The sequence below is a fragment of the Polyergus mexicanus genome, unplaced genomic scaffold (genome assembly GCF_030449975.1).
Source record: "Polyergus mexicanus isolate NDT 795.1 unplaced genomic scaffold, iyPolMexi1.0 SCAF_5, whole genome shotgun sequence".
NCBI lineage: Eukaryota > Metazoa > Arthropoda > Insecta > Hymenoptera > Formicidae > Polyergus > Polyergus mexicanus.
The window spans coordinates 8,327,274-8,345,464 of record NW_027223325.1 but is presented as its reverse complement, the minus strand read 5'-3'; the positions used below and the strand labels follow the sequence as shown (position 1 = coordinate 8,345,464).

Below are 18,191 nucleotides of genomic sequence, written 5' to 3'. Positions count from 1 at the left end.
TTTTTTTAATCAATAAAATATTTTTTTTTTTTTAAGTATATAAATTTAATTTCAAATTTAAAAGCAAAAGTTTAAAATTAGAAGTTGTAAGATTTTATAAAAACTATTTTGATAAATATTTCTTAAATATATAAAAAATTTAAAAGCTTAAAATTAAAAATTGAAAAGCATTTTCATCAAGAATTTAAAATCAATAAAACAATTGACCATTTTTTTTTTATTTGCAGTTAAAAGCATACTTTGCATTTATTTTATTATAATTCAAATGTATTTGCTGCTTGATTGAATTAACTAATTCCTTTGCAAGTGTTTAAATAAATAATATCTTCAATAAAAAAAAAAAAAAATTTAGATTTACAATAGTATTATACATTTTTTTCTTAATGCGAATAATCTGCATATTCATCGTCGATATTTTATAATCCGATTTAAAAAAGTTTCATGATACAAAATCTTATATCTCGCGAATTTGCTTAATCATCGAGACAGTCCGTAAAAACTGTTTATTAGAAATATCAAAGCGATCAAAGTTCAATAATAATCCTCTGTTGCATACGCGATTCATTATTTCTCCTACAAATTCATCACGGTCATGGGAAAAAAACGGCCAACGGCGAGGAATTTTTTTTTTTTTTTTTTTATTAAAAAAATTATGTATTCAAAGACTTGCAAAAGAGTTAGTTATCTCAATCGAGCAGCAAATATATCTGAATCGGTAAAACATAAAATAGAAGTGAAGTATGCTTTTATTTGCAAAATAAAAAAAAAAAAAAATTTTTTTTTCTACCTTTTACTATTACTAAATTATTTTCTTTAAAAAATATTTTTTCAATTTTTGGCTGCCTGTTTCAAAACACAGTTTCTATTTATTTTTAATAAATAATTTTTTATCTTCAAATGTAAAAAAAATATTTTCTTATACGAAAATTTTTAATAAAAATTCTCGTGTCATAAATATTATAATTTTTATTACACGCAAGTAATAATTTATTTAATACAACGAAACATTTTTAGATACAAAGTGTATATTTATTCAAGTAAAAGAATTAAAATTAAATTTATTTGAATAGAAAAAAAAAAAAAAAAAAATCGGCGCGTAAAATTTTGCAATATTGCTATTTTCGCAAGAATCAATTCTTATACAAAAGTATGCAAATTTTGCAAACTTTCTCGCCCAGGGATAGAAAACAAACGACCCCTTGGTACTGACATCGCATACCGATGTGTCGCTTGCGATGTCGCCAGAAAACCAATTAATTATTTCGTTAACAAACGATTCAATTAATTAATTGAACGTGCGGTTTCGCGCCGTGTGTGCGGACCCACGCTCCTGCATATATTCGTTTTCATTAACGAACTCGGCGCAATTGTTAATGCAACGAGGATAATATACATATACACGGGGACAGATGTGGAAATTTAACGGTGCCGACGTGCTCGTGTTACGGTAGCCGTTACGTTTCTCGTTCCTGCATCTGGGACAACGGTATCTGAACACATTATCGCGTCATTGTTCGCGTTAAAATGGGCCACGTATATACGCGATCTCTACCGAAACATTATCTTTTCGCGCTCCAAAACTGTCCCGTCATTGTCGCGGAATAGAAGGAGAATCGCGGGCCGAGAAGTCGGAAGAGCGATAATGAGCACGAGCAGTAGAAGGGCAAAAAAAAAAAAAGTAGAGAGGCAAAAAGGAATCAAGTGGCGATATAATTACTGACGCAATGTGTCAGGTGAGCGGAGGATGAAAGATCCGCATTTCAAATACGGAACACGCGAGATATAAAGTCCGCGCGAATGTATGGTAAGGCTGGAACAAAAGTTGACGTACAGATACCAACTACGGCGGCGACGTGTCGCGTGTCTCTCGGTTACAACAATAAATTCGAAACTGGACTGGATTGGCTGGATATAGAGAGATTACGTACGGTTTCAAAATAAACGCGCGCACGGTATATGGTAATTATGCGGAGCAGTTTATAACAGACTTTCGGTAGACTCCGTTATTGGTTATCGCGAGACTTTCCCACGCAAAATGAGGCGCGAGAGGGAGCCAGCGGCGAATTCCTTCGATTAAAAACAAAAAAAAAAAGATCAGTATTCTCGTCCAGGATACAGGTAAAAAATTTTTTAAAAATTCGGACGCATTCTTGTTTGAATTTTCAGATCTGGGTGTCTGGAAGAAAGCTGCGGACATTTCGTCTGAAATTTTTTCTGTCAATTTTTTTTTTTTACAGTATATCTCGAGCATTGGTATATCTAATTTTCGCAGCGAGCGATAAAAAAAACACTACACACCTACTCCAGCATGTTTAGGGTAAAGTGCGCGTGATCGTCCAATTCCGGGGATTCTGTTTGCTCTCGAAAAGTTTCATGTAAACGTTGTATGGTCGGACAGAATTGAGTTCATTAACTTCAGACAGAGCAAGATGTCAGCGAAATAAAGATATGTTCAATTTAAATTCAACTATTAATTAAAATCGAAAATGTCAAATATAATTTCGCACAATTAAAATTTATAATTATATGCGATAAGCAAGCGTATAATTAAAACCAAATTTTATACCAATTTTATACTAGCAAAAATTGACTTTTTAGAATTACCTTTTTGCAACAATAGTTTTTGTGACGAATAAATAAATTATTAAAATTGTTAAAATCTAATCCAATCTTTGTCTATAAATTAACGAGATCATAAGAAGAAGTTAAAACAAACCATCTTGTTTGAAACTTTTATCATCACTTTTTTTCGCAGCCGAGGTAAAAAACTTTCAAGTACATGAGAAAAATCTCTCGCTAGTCTCTGACGTGTAAAGATAATCTAAATAATATACATTAACTTTATTTTAAGAGGATTCGCTCTTTCTAGGTATTATTTGCTAACAAATAAAAGTATAGATGCGAGAAATTGTTCCTATTTTATACGTCGTGTAAAAATAATTCTAACAATATACAGGGTGTCCCATTTTAATCTCCTCAGACAAATATCTCAAAAACCAAGCCCGGAAGAGAAAAATGTTTCAGACAAAAGTTGTTTGGTTTCGAGGGGGCCATAAGATGGTACCATTGGTTTGATCTTGGAAAATCATTTGAAGGTCATGTGAAGGTCAACTTTAAAATCTTAAACGAAAACCCCCATTTTTTATTTAGTATTCTTGTAGCTGACATCGAGAGCTTTCCAAAACACTATAATAAAGTATTTTTTCATTAAGTATCTTTTGAGTTATTTTATATTTTAATCTGACATATTTTGATATAAAAAATAAAATATTTCGTAAAATATTCAGTTTTCGATAATTTTACCGTAATACTTCTATGTACAGAATAATAAGACAAATTAATTAGTGCCAAAAAAAACAACAAATAATTATTTAAAAAAATACATTGTAAATAATTTTCTTAAAAACAATTTTTTTTTTATACTAATTGATTTGTCTCATTATTCTGTACATAGAAGTATTACGGTAAGATTATCAAAAACTCAAATATTTTACGAGATATTTAATTTTTTATATCAAAATATGTCAGATTAAAATATAAAATAACTCAAAAAGTACTTCATAAAAAAATACTTTATTATAATGTTTTCGAAAGCTCTCGAGATAAGCTACAAGAATATGTAATGAAAAATAATTAAAAAAATTCAAAGTGATTTTTATATGACCTTGACGGTGCTATTCAAGGTCATTCTAATATTATTATATAACGCGCCACTTGGAGCCCTACAACTTTTGCATGAAACATTCTTCACGAAAATGCATCGTTTCCTTAAAAAACTACTAATGCGAGCGCTCTGTTACAATCTGTATACACACACACACACACATGCAAAATTTTTATAAAAATAGTTTATATAAGAAGAAACGCTAATAACTTTTTTATCACCATCTTTTTCCTCATCAATGTCTCGTATTATATATGATATTTTTTCATTGTCAATACCCGCGACGTTGATTAACTTCAATCTTGGTTTACTATCTGTGTCATGATCGTATCTGTGATTTAGCGAGAGAATGAATTCAGAGTTCAACTTCAATTAAGGTTAACCAGAGAGTCAGAGGCATCGATTCTTAAAATAATTGCCTATAGATCTATAATAGTAACACGCCAATTACTTTGATCGCGCGAACTCGCACGTTAAGGCTAGATTACACGGCAAAAATATTTCAACAATATATCCATTTCTCGATTAACGCGTTGCATTTTTTATGGATTTTGACTTAAACATTTATTTAAATCTAAAGATTTAGAATCTAAATCTTAATCTAAGGATCCCTCTGCGTTCACCGTTTATGCGTATTGTAATAAAAAAGTTTAATTAGTAAGAAATTAATTTTATAAGCAACACGTGTAATGTAGCTCACTTTACAATTTACAATGTTACTGATAATTCACTCGCATTAAATATTCGCCCGTGATTATCCATCGTACTTCCAAGAAGTTAGTTTTCGGATTAGCCGTTCAATTTGCCAGATTATTCTCAGATTAAAATAGCGATGCCAATTCGGGCATTAGACTTTAGGATACGTATGCGTGACCGTGGGTGGCAACCGGCTTGCAACTGCGTGGCGGGAGAAACGGCCACTTGGCAGGGGAATAATAACGAGAGTCGGACTGACAGACGCACGGGGCGGGCGTGCAAAGAGCCGAAGCCGGAGAGGCTTTATAAATCGCGAGGATGCACGTCGAGGCAGTGACACCACGGCCGACGAACGGTGAAAATCGGCGCGCATCGCGAGCGCGTCCCCTTCACGCTTAACGCTTTAAGCAAGTGTCGCGTATCCGCGCGGGGGTTTGAACGAGCGAAATTAAAACTTCGCCGGTACGATTGAAACTTTTCACGCCGACATCGAAGAATCGTCCGGTTTCGACCGATCGCGTTCCGCTCCCCTCGCGAGAAGGTGGCGGAAAAGGTCTTTTCCATCTTTCGAGGTAACACGGATTGGAAGCAGGGAACGATTCGCGAAGGATCGCGATTAACTTACCACCCGCAACTTGTCCGCAAGTCGCTTCGTCAATTCTCCATCCGATATTTCTTGGCGTCAACCGAAATAACGAATCTCCCGATATCGATACAACAACAACTCGACTCGATTCGATAACTCTCGACTGCCATATTGCCAGCACCTTAAGCACCGGCTCGTTCACGTCGGGTCCGTTCAATCGGTTAACTTCCCCGGAAACTCGCCCCACCCCGGAGGAACATTACGAGGATTCTTCGACGCGCCCCCGGGGCTGCAATCGCATCAATCGTCGCAAATTGGATTGTCGTTAAAACCTGGCAAGGCAAGGGGAACCCCTCACCTTCGAGCCGAGCAGACCCGCGTTCAGTGCCGCGGGCATCGACGCAAAGTTTCCGCAACGAGAAAGAGAGAGAGAGAGAGAAAGTGTGAATTTTAAAGCGCGTTCCAATTAATTCGTCGCAAGGAGAAGCACCTGAGATACGCGCCATAAATGAGCGTGGCCGAGAAAGGGTAATTGACAAAGGCGCGCACGTGCGCACGGATGAGACTTGTTGGATTAGAGCTAATTAACGGTGACTCCAACAGACAGGTGAGTACGATCTTAAAAAAAAAAAAAGAAAAAAAAAGCTATCGAAATAATCGCGTTGAAAAATTTGTCTTCTCGTTAAAAAGTTTAGAATCAAATTTTTTTTAAAATTTTTGTATTAAATATTTATCACATTCATGTGTCAATTTAAATTAATATCGCGCTGTTGTATTAATTAAACTCAAATGTTGAATTATTAAAACAACTAGAAAAAAAAAAGAAAAAAAACGCAACGGGCACATATTTTTCATTTTACAGAATATATACCTTCTGTGTATTTTGTCCGTTAAAATTTATAGAAAAAAAATGTTAATTTTATTCTCCGATAGGAGTGTATATTATATATATCTATTGATTGGTGAAAAGATGCGAAAATATTCGAAATAAATAATTATGTATCCAGAACGAGCGTTTAAATTCTCTATCCAAGCTTTGACAAGTGACATAGATAATTGTCGCGTTCTATATCTTTTATCGCACAATATTTTCTGTTAACGAGACGCGTAACGAGCTTGGCACATACGACCGATAATTATTATGCATGCAGGTAATCTCAGAAAAAAAGATTGACTTTACTGGAAAAAAATTTCATAACCTCTCCATACGTGACCCGCGTCCTCCGCATACGATCGCATATATAATTAAACGCGGTCGCATCTTGATAGGAAAATAGGAATATTATAAAAGCCTATTTTAATTACATTATCATAAATGGAGATCAATCGAAAAGCCTATTAAAGCATTATGGAAATTTAATCAACTATTAATTAACGAGTAGTACGAAAATTCTGGCACGTAGTCACGTGGCCCCGCTGACGTAATCATCGGCGGTTTTCATCACTTTGGAATAACTAGCTCTTATCGAAAGGATTTCGATTTAAACGGGCATTTTTTTTCGCGCGTTGCCCATCGAACAATATTAGAGATATATCGGCGTAAATTGAGAGTAAAGCGATACTTAGTTTCCTCAGGGTTATCCGACGTGCACGATAATACGTGATAAACGGAAGATTCTGGAAAGAATTATTAACTGACAGTTTTGCAAATGTCATTACTCATCTCTGACCCGTTATTATAATATTTCGAAAAAAACATGATAATTTTTCTTCAATATACAAAATTATGCCTTGTGTTAAATGGGGTAAAATTTTTATAAACACATCTATAACATAAACTTATCTATGAACAGATCTCTGTACGAATTTTTTTTTTTTTTTGTATATTTCTCGTTATTCATGTCTTTTTTTTTGAATTTTCATAAATTTTACCAATATGAAAAACGATAGTTACGCGTTTTATGATACATACTCGCGCGATAGATGATGATGAATATTAAAAAAAAAAAGATGATTACAGAATGAAAAGCATCAGAATATTAAATTAAATGTCAAACTATAATATATGTTACAATTAATCGTGCAAAAATCAAATTTTGATTTAACATTTGCAATAAAAAAATCACAGACCTTTTTAAATTTTAAATAAAGATAGACCGAGGAAAAGTCTATGGATATTGAAGGGATTTATATTCTTTTCTGAAAGAAAGAAACTTCCAGTCTTGTGACAAGTATATATATATATATATATATAATCACCCGTTTAATAGCCGGCAATTATCCGAGCTATCTTATAATTCTCTCGATATAAAAGCTAACTTCCGCTTCGATTCATCCTCGCCGACAAAATACAGTATTTGCCGTGTAAAATTATCATGAATTATCGTTAATCAGCAAATTGACGAGATAGAAAAAAAAAAAAAAATCTTACGCGAGGCTGTTGCTCCTTATCGCCGTTTCGATCCGCGAAGAGAAAGTCCGTTTATTGAAATATTATTGACACGCCCGTTATCGCGCGCGCATTCTCGGCCGTTGCATCTATCGTTGCGTTCTCGCATTAATGAGATCTATAATTACGAACGTATAATTACAACGGAGTGGCGGTTTGCCCAAGGCATCATGCGTTGCGATATCGTTTGCAATCGAAAATTGCCGCGACCTCGTCAAGAAACATAGCAATTTTTGACTTTCCTTTGGCCGTTAATACGTTCTATTCTTTTCCTCTGTGTTCCTCAAGTGTATCAATTATTTTATAAAATTAGAATACATATACAGGGTGTCCTATTTTAATCTCCTCAGGCAAATATCTCAAAAACCAAGCCCGGAAGAGAAAAATGTTTCAAACAAAAGTTGTTTGGTTTCGAGGGGGCCATAAGATGGTGACAATGATTTGACCTTGGAAAATCATTTGAAGGTCATGTGAAGGTCAACTTTACAATCTTAAACGGAAACCCCCATTTTTTATTTATTATTATTGTAGCTGACATCGAGAGCTTTCCAAAACACTATAATAAAGTATTTTTTCATTAAGTACTTTTTGAGTTATTTTATATTTTAATCTGACATATTTTGATATAAAAAAATTAATATCTCGTAAAATATTTAGTTTTTGATAATCCTACCGTAATACTTCTATGTACAGAATAATGAGACAAATCAATTAGTATAAAAAAAAAAAAAAATTGTTTTTAAGAAAATTATTTACGATGTGTTTTTTTAAACAATTATTTGTTTTTTTTTGGCACTAATTAATTTGTCTCATTATTCTGTACATAAAAGTATTACGGTAAGATTATCGAAAACTGAATATTTTACGAAATATTTTATTTTTTATATCAAAATATGTCAGATATGTTAAAATATAAAATAACTCAAAAAGTACTTAATGAAAAAATACTTTATTATAGTGTTTTGGAAAGCTCTCGATGTCAGCTAGAAGAATACTAAATAAAAAATGGGGGTTTCCGTTTAAGATTTTAAAGTTGACCTTCACATGACCTTCAAATGATTTTCCAAGATCAAAACAATGGTACCATCTTATGGCCCTCTCGAAACCAAACAACTTTTGTCTGAAACATTTTTCTCTTCCGGGCTTGGTTTTTGAGATATTTGCCTGAGGAGATTAAAATGGGACACCCTGTATATTAAAATAAAAAACGCATTTGCTTCATATACGTATATAAATTAAATTATAGTAGAATCATTATTATTGAAAAATTGTTTAATCAAACGCGTTCGATTATATTTCAAGCATTATCAAAAAACAAAGATAAGAATTTAATAGATATTCGTATTTCAATGGTAAACACATTTCAAATGCATTTGAAATGCTATTGAAAATAATCTTTTAAATAGTTTCACTTAAATAAAACATTACACGCGATCAAATGGTCATTTCAAATATTATGTAATTAAAAAGAAAAAAAAATGAGATAAATGATAATTTTAATTAATGATTTAAAATCCCCACCAAGAAATACAGATTTGAAATATTTATTTCTAATTCGTAAAATCAAGTAAATATTGAAAAAAAATAGCATTTTAATTAATATAGATTATTTTATTTCGCCATAATTATTTATAAATCAAAAATGGCGAGAGATAGCTCGCATAGATATTCTCCTCTTCTATTTTTAATTTTTGTTTTGCTTACATTTTCACGTTCTACGAAATTAAAAGAGGAATCTTACATCTCATCTTTTTACGATCATCGTAAATTAATGCGATTTTTTTTTTTTTTTTTTTTATTGAAACCTGATCCAAGGTCGATCATCCAGAATTGGACATTTATATCTCTCGCTCGTGAAAAATTATACGACGTTGAATACAGCAGTGATCTCATGGATGCTTGACGCGCTCGTTTCACGCCAGCAGCCACAAACGATGTTTCTGACTGTCATTGAGAGCATATGCCGTTATGTTAGCAACATGGGGCCCCGTTGACAAGGTCGCGCGATTTAATCGTAGACTTGTGAGACGATTCCTTCGAGATTGCGTCAATGGGAGCCGTGTCGAAGCATCGTCATCGTGTAAATAATGTTACGGATCTCGCGGCTGTCAATCATATGTAACGGGCGCGCGTTTCTAACGCATGAAAGGACTCGTTGTCGAGTTATGATTTATCAGATGAAGGTTACAAACAGTATAAAAGTACTTGGTTGCGAAATAATGAATAAACGCAATTGGAAGCGTATAATTAGTTGTAATTGAGATGGCAATTAAATCAATTAAAATTACGAAATCAAATTTTATTATCGTGTTAATTAGAACAGATTTCGTTATTGAATTTATCGTGCCTCTATTGTCGCATTTCAAATAGTCAGCATACTTTTTTATTAATAAAGATTTATTATTAGTTAATTTATATATTATTAGTATATATATATATAATGGATATATTATTAGTTAATTTAATAAAGATTTATATTAAAGCTTTCAAATATGATTACTTGAAACAATTTAATTACAATACGATAAATAATATCTCGCTAGTATATCATTTTTATGGAAAGGGAAAAGGAGAGGGAGGTAATGAAATTATACTTTTTATGATAAAAAAAAAAAATCTTGCTCAAGTAAATAATATTTAAGTAAGTCTTATTGTGCGAGAGTTCATCTATATTAATTAATTTATATTTCTTCCATTCTTAAAATATGCCTAACCACATATCTTCTGGATTCTTCGAAGCTTTATCGAAGAAATAAATTTCTGTATTTTATATCTTTCCGCCTCTCTCAGAGGCGGAGGCCATATTTGACGTTTTAAAAGTGCCAAGGAAAGCGAGTCCCCCTTTCTTACCGTTTCCTCGTAATGGCGACGATAAAACGCTAACACAAACCTTTGTGTCGTTTCACTGCACGCGGAATGCAAATTAATCGTTACGCATCGCAACGTTGTGGCTTATCGACAATCCGACCAGTATGTCGGTCGTTCGATAGGTCGAAATTTTCCGGATGAACGAATCGCTCCGCGAAATCGACAATAAATCCCCGCATTTGGTACACGAAAGGAACACCTATACTATACCCCTGCCCAGGTTACGTCAATGCGCGAGCTGTCGCAGCTCGCGACAAAAAATTTCCTCTCGCCCATCCTGCTCGTCCTCCACGTCCTCCAGCTCCTCCGGGGATGCACGCTTATCGATCAGGAACTGCACCTGTGTAGCCAGAGTAACGCGGTTTACGTCGGGTATATAAATGCTAAACATCCGGCCTCTATTCGTGAAATATCGCCTTCCTCAATCGACTATCCTCATCCTTGCAAAAGATAATAGAAGGAAAGTTTGATTTGTGTTATCGTATTCAAAGATTGCGCGGAAAAATATTCCCCATCTAACAAATTGCCCTCTGCTTAAACGAGAATTTAAATTTCGGATATTTGCTCTACGCACGCGTATATTTACACGATAGCGTTTGGATATCAAGTTTGGAATAAACGCATGAAATGTTATCCTCTAGCTCCTTCATTGTTAGATACATCCAGCTCGCAGATTGTGCGAGCTATTCAATGTACACAAATCTGTTAGACAAAGAGTTGCGATGGGATAAAACATTTCGTTGGCGCGATACTGCGAAAGAATGGTCAGCATGAAAAGAGCAACGATAAGCGCGTGATATCCCGCAGAGAGAAAAAAGAAAAGAAGAAATTTTACCGAAACGAATTATTTCGTTTTCAATATTTTTTACGTAGAAAAGACAGAGTAAATTAAACTTGATTAATTTATGCTTGTTATACTGGCTGGCCCATTTTAATCCATCCAGTCGAATATCTCAAAAACCAAGCCCGGAAGAGAAAAATGTTTCAGACAAAAGTTGTTTGGTTCCGAGGGGGCCATAAGATGGTATCATTGGTTTAACCTTGAAGAGTCATTTGAAGGTCACGTGAAGGTCAACTTTAAAATCTTAAACGGAAACCCCCACTTTTTATTTAGTATTCTTGTAGCTTGCCTCGAGAGCTTTCCAAAACGCTATAATAAACTATTTTTTTATTCAGTACTTTTTGAGTTATTTTACATTTTAATCTGACATCTTTTGATATAAAAAATTAAATATCTCATAAAATAGTTAGTTTTTGATAATCTTACCGTAACACTTTTATGTACAGAATAATGAGACAAATCAATTAGTATAAAAAAAAATTGTTTTTAAGAAAATTATTTACGATGTATTTTTTTAAACAATTATTTGTTTTTTTTTTGGCACTAATTAATTTGTCTCATTATTCTGTACATAAAGGTGTTACGGTAAGATTATCGAAAACTGAATATTTTACGAAATATTTTATTTTTTATATCAAAATATGTCAGATTAAAATATAAAATAACTCAAAAAGTACTTAATAAAAAAATACTTTGTTATAGTGTTTTGGAAAGCTCTCGATGTCAGCTACAAGAATACTAAATAAAAAATGGGGGTTTCCATTTAAGATTTTAAAGTTGACCTTCACATGACCTTCAAATGATTTTCCAAGGTCAAATCATTGTCACCGTCTTATGGCCCCCTTGAAGCCGCACAACTTTTGTTTGAAACATTTTTCTCTTCCGGGCTTGATTTTTGAGATATTCGACTGGATGGATTAAAATGTATACAATAAATAAATCAATAAGGAGAAAATTTTTAAAGAGAGAGTGCGATTTGAAAGTGCGAGCGAAGCGAAACGCAAACATACAATATATACGTCTATCCATACGGATATTGCTGAGCAGCGATATTCGAAATTTTCAATTTCCTCCATTACATAACCGATAGATTATTTATCATATCGACATGTGAAAAATTCGAAAAAGATATTACATCGATAAAAGATTAAATAACTAATCGTATAGTTCGAATTTCGATAATAGAATATTGCACGCTTTAATAAACGGGGCGGTTTATGTTATTTTTTAGTCATTAAAAAATATAGCTGCTTAAAATGTATATATAAAATTTTTATAGATTTTTGCGATTTATGTAAATTTTAAATGCGAGACGTTTCCTTATTTCACGGAATCTAATTAAGTTATCGCGTATTTTGAATACATCGTATCTTTATTGCAAGCATATTCGCTTTGTAATGTGTCATATCATTCGAGGCATGATCGATAATGATTGTTACACGCGTCGAGTACATCAAAAGACATTTTATCGTTTACGAAATAAATGCGTTTTAAATGTAACTGAATTTTCCGTCGCATCGATGCTGCATTTTCCGGCGCTCTGTGTAAATTTCCATTCGAGTTTTCATGAAAACGTGCGATTTTTGGATGGCAAATATCAAGAGTGATAATGATGTCGATCGACGGCTAATTGCTTTTTTCATCGTCGACGTTTTCACTCCGTGGAGTTACGACGAATTTTACGTATGTATAATTGGCATAAATTTTCGGAACGTAAATACATCTTCTCATGAAAATCGTTGAAATTTTGTTTCATTTTAAGCGAAAATCTCGTAATCCAGATCGGGATATTACTTTGTCGCTACTATTATATTTATTGTATTTATACACGCGACATTTTATATATGTATGCGGCTTGCATGTCACACCGATCTGTGCGATTCGTGTGCGAAATATATCTGACCAAATGCATTTGCGAGTCACACAACGCTCGTCAATCTTCCAACGTCACGGTAATGCGCATACACTACACATGTCCCTCAGGTGGCATATTAATTAGTAACAACGCATCGTTTTACGATAACTTTACATCGCACGATGTTTTTACATTACAGCTACAATTTGTATTTTGTAGAGCGACAAATTTAAATTACAAATGCATAAACGATCGCAAAACTTATATAGATAGTGTGACGGAACAATAGAGAAGAAATAGAATAGAAATAAAGATAAAATAATAGAAGAAATATTATGAAAAATTGAAATAGAAAATTTCTTATTATTTATTTTTTACAAAAAAATTTAAAATAATTAAATATTTTATAAAAGAGGACTATCTTCTCTCTAATTGTCAATATTATAATAATATGCATAATCAACTTTAGCGAGCTTATCGTCTCTTTGAATCCCTTGAGAAATAAAGATAAAATGATAGAAAAAATATAAAAAATTAAAATTAAAAAGTAACAATTGCAATAATATAATTTTAATTATAACGTAATGACAATAAAAAATACGAATTAAAAAAAAATATATTAGGTGTACAACTTTGCTTCCGCCGTTTTCCTACAGATGGCTTTAGCGGTAAGTAGTGGTCGAAATAAATAGATCATAGACGTCATGCGATAAACTTGGGCATCTGTCAACATAACCCCATAGAAACATTAGTCGATTTGTGTCTGCATCATAAAGTTATTCTCGATTGAAAATGTCAGTTTACGAGCCAAATTCTCGTCATTTGCGGGAGGTTTTAATTTTCTGCTTCAGTATGAAGAAATCTGCGGCTGAGGCTCATCGAATGCTCTCAAATACTTATGGTGAAGCCGCTATTAGTGAAAGAACGTGTCGCGAGTGGTTTCAACGCTTCAAGAACGGTGATTTTCACGGTCGAAGATCGGCATAGCGGTGGAAGAGAGAAGGTTTTCGAAGATGCAGAATTGGAGGCATTACTTAATAAAGACTCGAGTCAAAGTCAAAAAGAATTGGCACGATCATTGGGAGTGATTCAACAAGCAATTTCAAAACGAATCATAAATGTATAACCAATTTTTTACAATAAGGCCTCGAATTTCGGAAAAAAACGGCGGAAGCAAAGTTGTACACCTAATACAAAAATTTCTTACTATTTAATTTTGCTATAAAACTTGAAATATTTTATATAAATATATTGTATATAATTAAATATTTTATATAAGAACGTAAGAGCTATCTTTTGTAATCGTTAATATTGTAATAATGCATAATCAATTTTGGGGAACTTATCGTATCTTCGATCCATAAATTTGCCGCAAAATCCGAGGAGATCTCTAAGAAACGCTAAGAGAGCGTGTTCGTCTTCTGACATAAATCAAGTCAAATCTCTTTCGTTTTCATATCCACCGAGTAATATCAAGAATTTTTGAATGTGAGCATTGCGGAATATGCGAAAGTTTAACGACTCGTTAGGATGGTCGAGAGTGCAGAAAATGGTCGGCATCCGCGAAAATCATTACTCTACAAGCACGATATTCGTGCCGATTGTTGCTCGAGCCAACAATTCCCGAGAGTCGTATTGTATACTCACGAAATTCACTCTTTCTTAAAATACATATATCATAAAAGCTTTGTTCATGAATAAAGTGCGACGAAATATTATTACAGACAAATTATGATAAAACATTTGTCTAATTTAGAAAAATTTGCGTATCTCTTTTTCTAGATTAAATTAAATTAAACAAACGATTCAAAATAACAGATGGAGAGATAGATAATAAGGGGATAAAATAATGGGAAAAAATTAAAATAACAAAAAATTTCTTAATATATTTATTCTTATGGAAAAACTTAAAATAATATTTAATATATATAAATATATTTGTATAATTAAATATTTTTTAAGAACAACGTAATCTAATCGTCAAGATTACAATAATCAATTTTGAATGCGTATAACATTATATTGTTAACATATTATTGCAATTTTCGTCTATTCTTACAATGATCTTTATTGCCGAGGCAAAAATGATTCTTCTCCGAAAGAACTTGCCTCGGGAAGGCATATTTCACGCTTTATCCGGCGGACACATCATGTAAAACGTATTACATGTGTGTGTGTGTGTGCGTTTGCATGTCATAAGTAACACGTTCCTTACAATACTCGCGCGCGCTCTTATCATCGCGCGCGAGCTGCTCGGCCGAGAGCCTCGATAAGGGAGGTGCCAAAGCCCATAATGACTCGCCGCCCCATAATCTAATCTGTCTCGCCCTGTGTTTGTAAAACACCGCACTGGTCTAGTGTTCATTGAAGAGCCAAGTCCAAGAATAGCTCATGCATTACGAATGCGTATCTTATTATTGGCGTATCCTTCGCAGAACGTAAGTAAAAAAAACATCACGTGAACGTCGCATTGTATTACTCGCGCAAGCGACGATAGCGTCCATACCGTTCACCGTATAAACTGCGTCGATGATCTTCTTCGTAGATAATCCGCAATATACGCGGGGATGTAGCGCGGAGATACGTTATAAATACGATAAATCGACATATCAAAAAAATAATTGTTTCTAAGAAAATTATTTACAATGTATTGTTTCAAACAATTTTTTTTCTTTTTTCTTTTTTTTTTTTTTGCGCCAATTGATTTGTCTCATTATTCTGTACACAAAAGTATTACGGTAAGATGATCGAAAACTGAATATTTTACGAAATATTTTCTTTTTTCATTTCAAAATATGTCAGATTATAAAATATAAAATAACTCAAAAATATACTTGATGAAAAAATACTTTATTATTGTGTTTTGAAAAGCTCTCGAGGTAAGCTACAAGAATACGTAGCGAAAAATAGGGGGTTCCGTTTCAAAAACTCAAAGTGTCCTTGAAAAAAAAGAAAAAAAGGAAACGGATTATCGAATCGGCGCGCAATTTTACGTTGAAAAGTTGAAATTATCGAATTTGGACGGTCGAATTTGCATTCACCCCCCTCCCCCCCCCTGCCCCGCCCCCAAGAACATCGGCCACAAATGATGACCTATCGTGTACAAATTTCGACTTGTAACAGGGTGAAACGTATGAGGCTGAGGTCATGGCGCTTCGATCCCGATGTTAGTGTGTTGGTTAATTATCCGCGATTACGCAACGCGCGGGGAATTCCCCTGGATACCGCGACGAATTTCGGGGAGGGGTGGGGGGGGGGGAGCGGGTCGTTTGCCGAAATGGCAAACTGCTGTAGCAGCACGGGCAAAATAATTGTATCGCGCGGAGGGGATAATCAGTTGGTTGGAAAAATAGAACCGCGTCGTCCTGGCGAAGAATTCAACGTTCGCATTTTAGTTTCTGCTTACTTAACAATAATAATGATAAAAATTCTGACAATATCTTAAAATATATATACAAATCTTCGAATCTCAATTTGTAATATTAATGTACAAAAAATAAGTATATATAATAAAAAAATAAGTATATATTGCAAATGATTCTGCGAAATCAATCAAGGGAAAGAAATTTGAAATCTTCATCTGATATACACGGATAAAAAAATCCGTCTTATCGTATAAATAAATAATAATTAAATACGAAAAGATTCGATAGTCGCAATGTGAATTTTCATGTGTTCAATTTAACGTTTCGTCGATATTACGAGATTAATATTGCGACTGCTCCGATTTGTATTAGAAGCCAGAAACTGGAGCAGGCGCTCGGAAAGAAAATTGATTAAGCAATCCCGGCCGTAAATATTCGTTTGGCGCGTTTCTCATTCGCGGTTCGACAATCGGGGAATCAAGGCACGCGGTCGATTTCGATTGATATAAGCGCGCGTTTCAATCGCTCGCGCAATTAGTTGAATAAGCCTCGACGAGCTCGTTCGCTCGCGCATAATACGAGAAGTAATTTTTCATTTGGCTCAATGAATATCATAGCGGTTTCCTGCCTACCCGGCGAGACTGTAATAACTGCTGTTGTGGTAGATAAGACCGGGCCGTGTCTCTCTTCAGCGTATTGTCACGGACAATAACAGATTTCGGAAGCAGCGGGTCATTAAGTAATCGCGATCGCGAGAAGCGCTCAATTAATTATTTGATGCTCGGTTATACATCATTTTGATAATACATTTCTATTATATCGAATACAAATTATAAATAGAAATCACTTTCATCTTTGTTTGCGTTTTTATTGAAGGGAATAAGTCACGCAATCATTATTATTTTATTAATGATGTTTTATTGAGTTGAGTAAAAAGTCATTGCGTATTTTTTGTATGTTTTTCAAAGTCATTTATTTATATAAAGAACAAAGATCAATCAATGATATATTTTCCGTTTTGTTCGATGACCTTTTGCCATCTTTCGGTGAGCTTCGTAATTCCCCGTTCGTAGAAGGACCTGTCTTTATTGGCGAAAAACTGAACAAGGTGCTGATTTACCGCCTCATCTGAATTTAACGTTATTCCACGCAAGGAGTTTTGAAGAGAGCGAAACAAGTGGAAGTCTGACGGCGCAAGGTCAGGCGAGTATGCTGGGTGGGTCAACACATCCCATCCAAGCTCCAATAATTTTTGACGGGTCGCCAAAGATGTGTGTGGTCTCGCGTTGTCGTGATGGAACACAACTCCTTTACGATTGACGAGCTCCGTACGTTTCTGGATGACAGATTCGTTCAAACTGTCCAATTGCCGACAGTACACATCCGAATTGATTGTTCGGTTCCTTGGTAGGAGCTCAAAAAACACCACACCCTTCCAATCCCACCACACTAACCTTCCTCTGATGAAGTTCTGCTTTTGAAGTCGTTTGAGGCGAATCATCACGTCGGGACCAAGACCGTTTGCGTTCCACATTGTTGTAAACAATCCACTTGTCATCACCAGTTATCATTCGTTTCAAAAAAGGATCGTTTTCTTCACGTTTCAAGAGCATATCGCAGATATTTATACGCGCCGTCAAATGAACTTCTTTGCTTACGTACCCAGCTTCTTTAGGTGGATGTGAACACTTTTTTGACTGATCTTCAATGTTTCTGCAATCTCTCGTGTCGCGTAACGTGGGTTTGACTTGATCAATGCCTTTATTTTGTCGTCATCAACCTCGGTGGGCCTTCCTGACCGAGGAGCATCTTTGAGATCAAAATCACCAGCGCGGAATTTCTTGAACCAGTTTTGGCACTGACGTTCTTGTAGAGCATCGTCACCGTAAACTTTACGCAATTTTTCACAAGCTTGACGCGCGTTCTT

General features: G+C 34.3%; 2 protein-coding genes across 3 annotated transcripts in view; one reads left to right on the top strand and one right to left on the bottom strand.

Annotated features, from left to right (window-relative positions):
* Window positions 1–18,191, bottom strand: part of LOC138933654 (uncharacterized) — a 117,698-nt gene that overhangs the window by 38,004 nt on the left and 61,503 nt on the right. The gene's annotated exons all lie outside the window — the stretch shown is intronic.
* Window positions 4,670–18,191, top strand: part of LOC138933651 (trichohyalin) — a 61,149-nt gene continuing 47,627 nt past the window's right edge. Inside the window, exon 1 of the mRNA XM_070296565.1 lies at window positions 4,670–5,553. The gene's annotated coding sequence lies outside the window, so the exon portion shown is untranslated. The remainder of the gene's footprint in view (window positions 5,554–18,191) is intronic.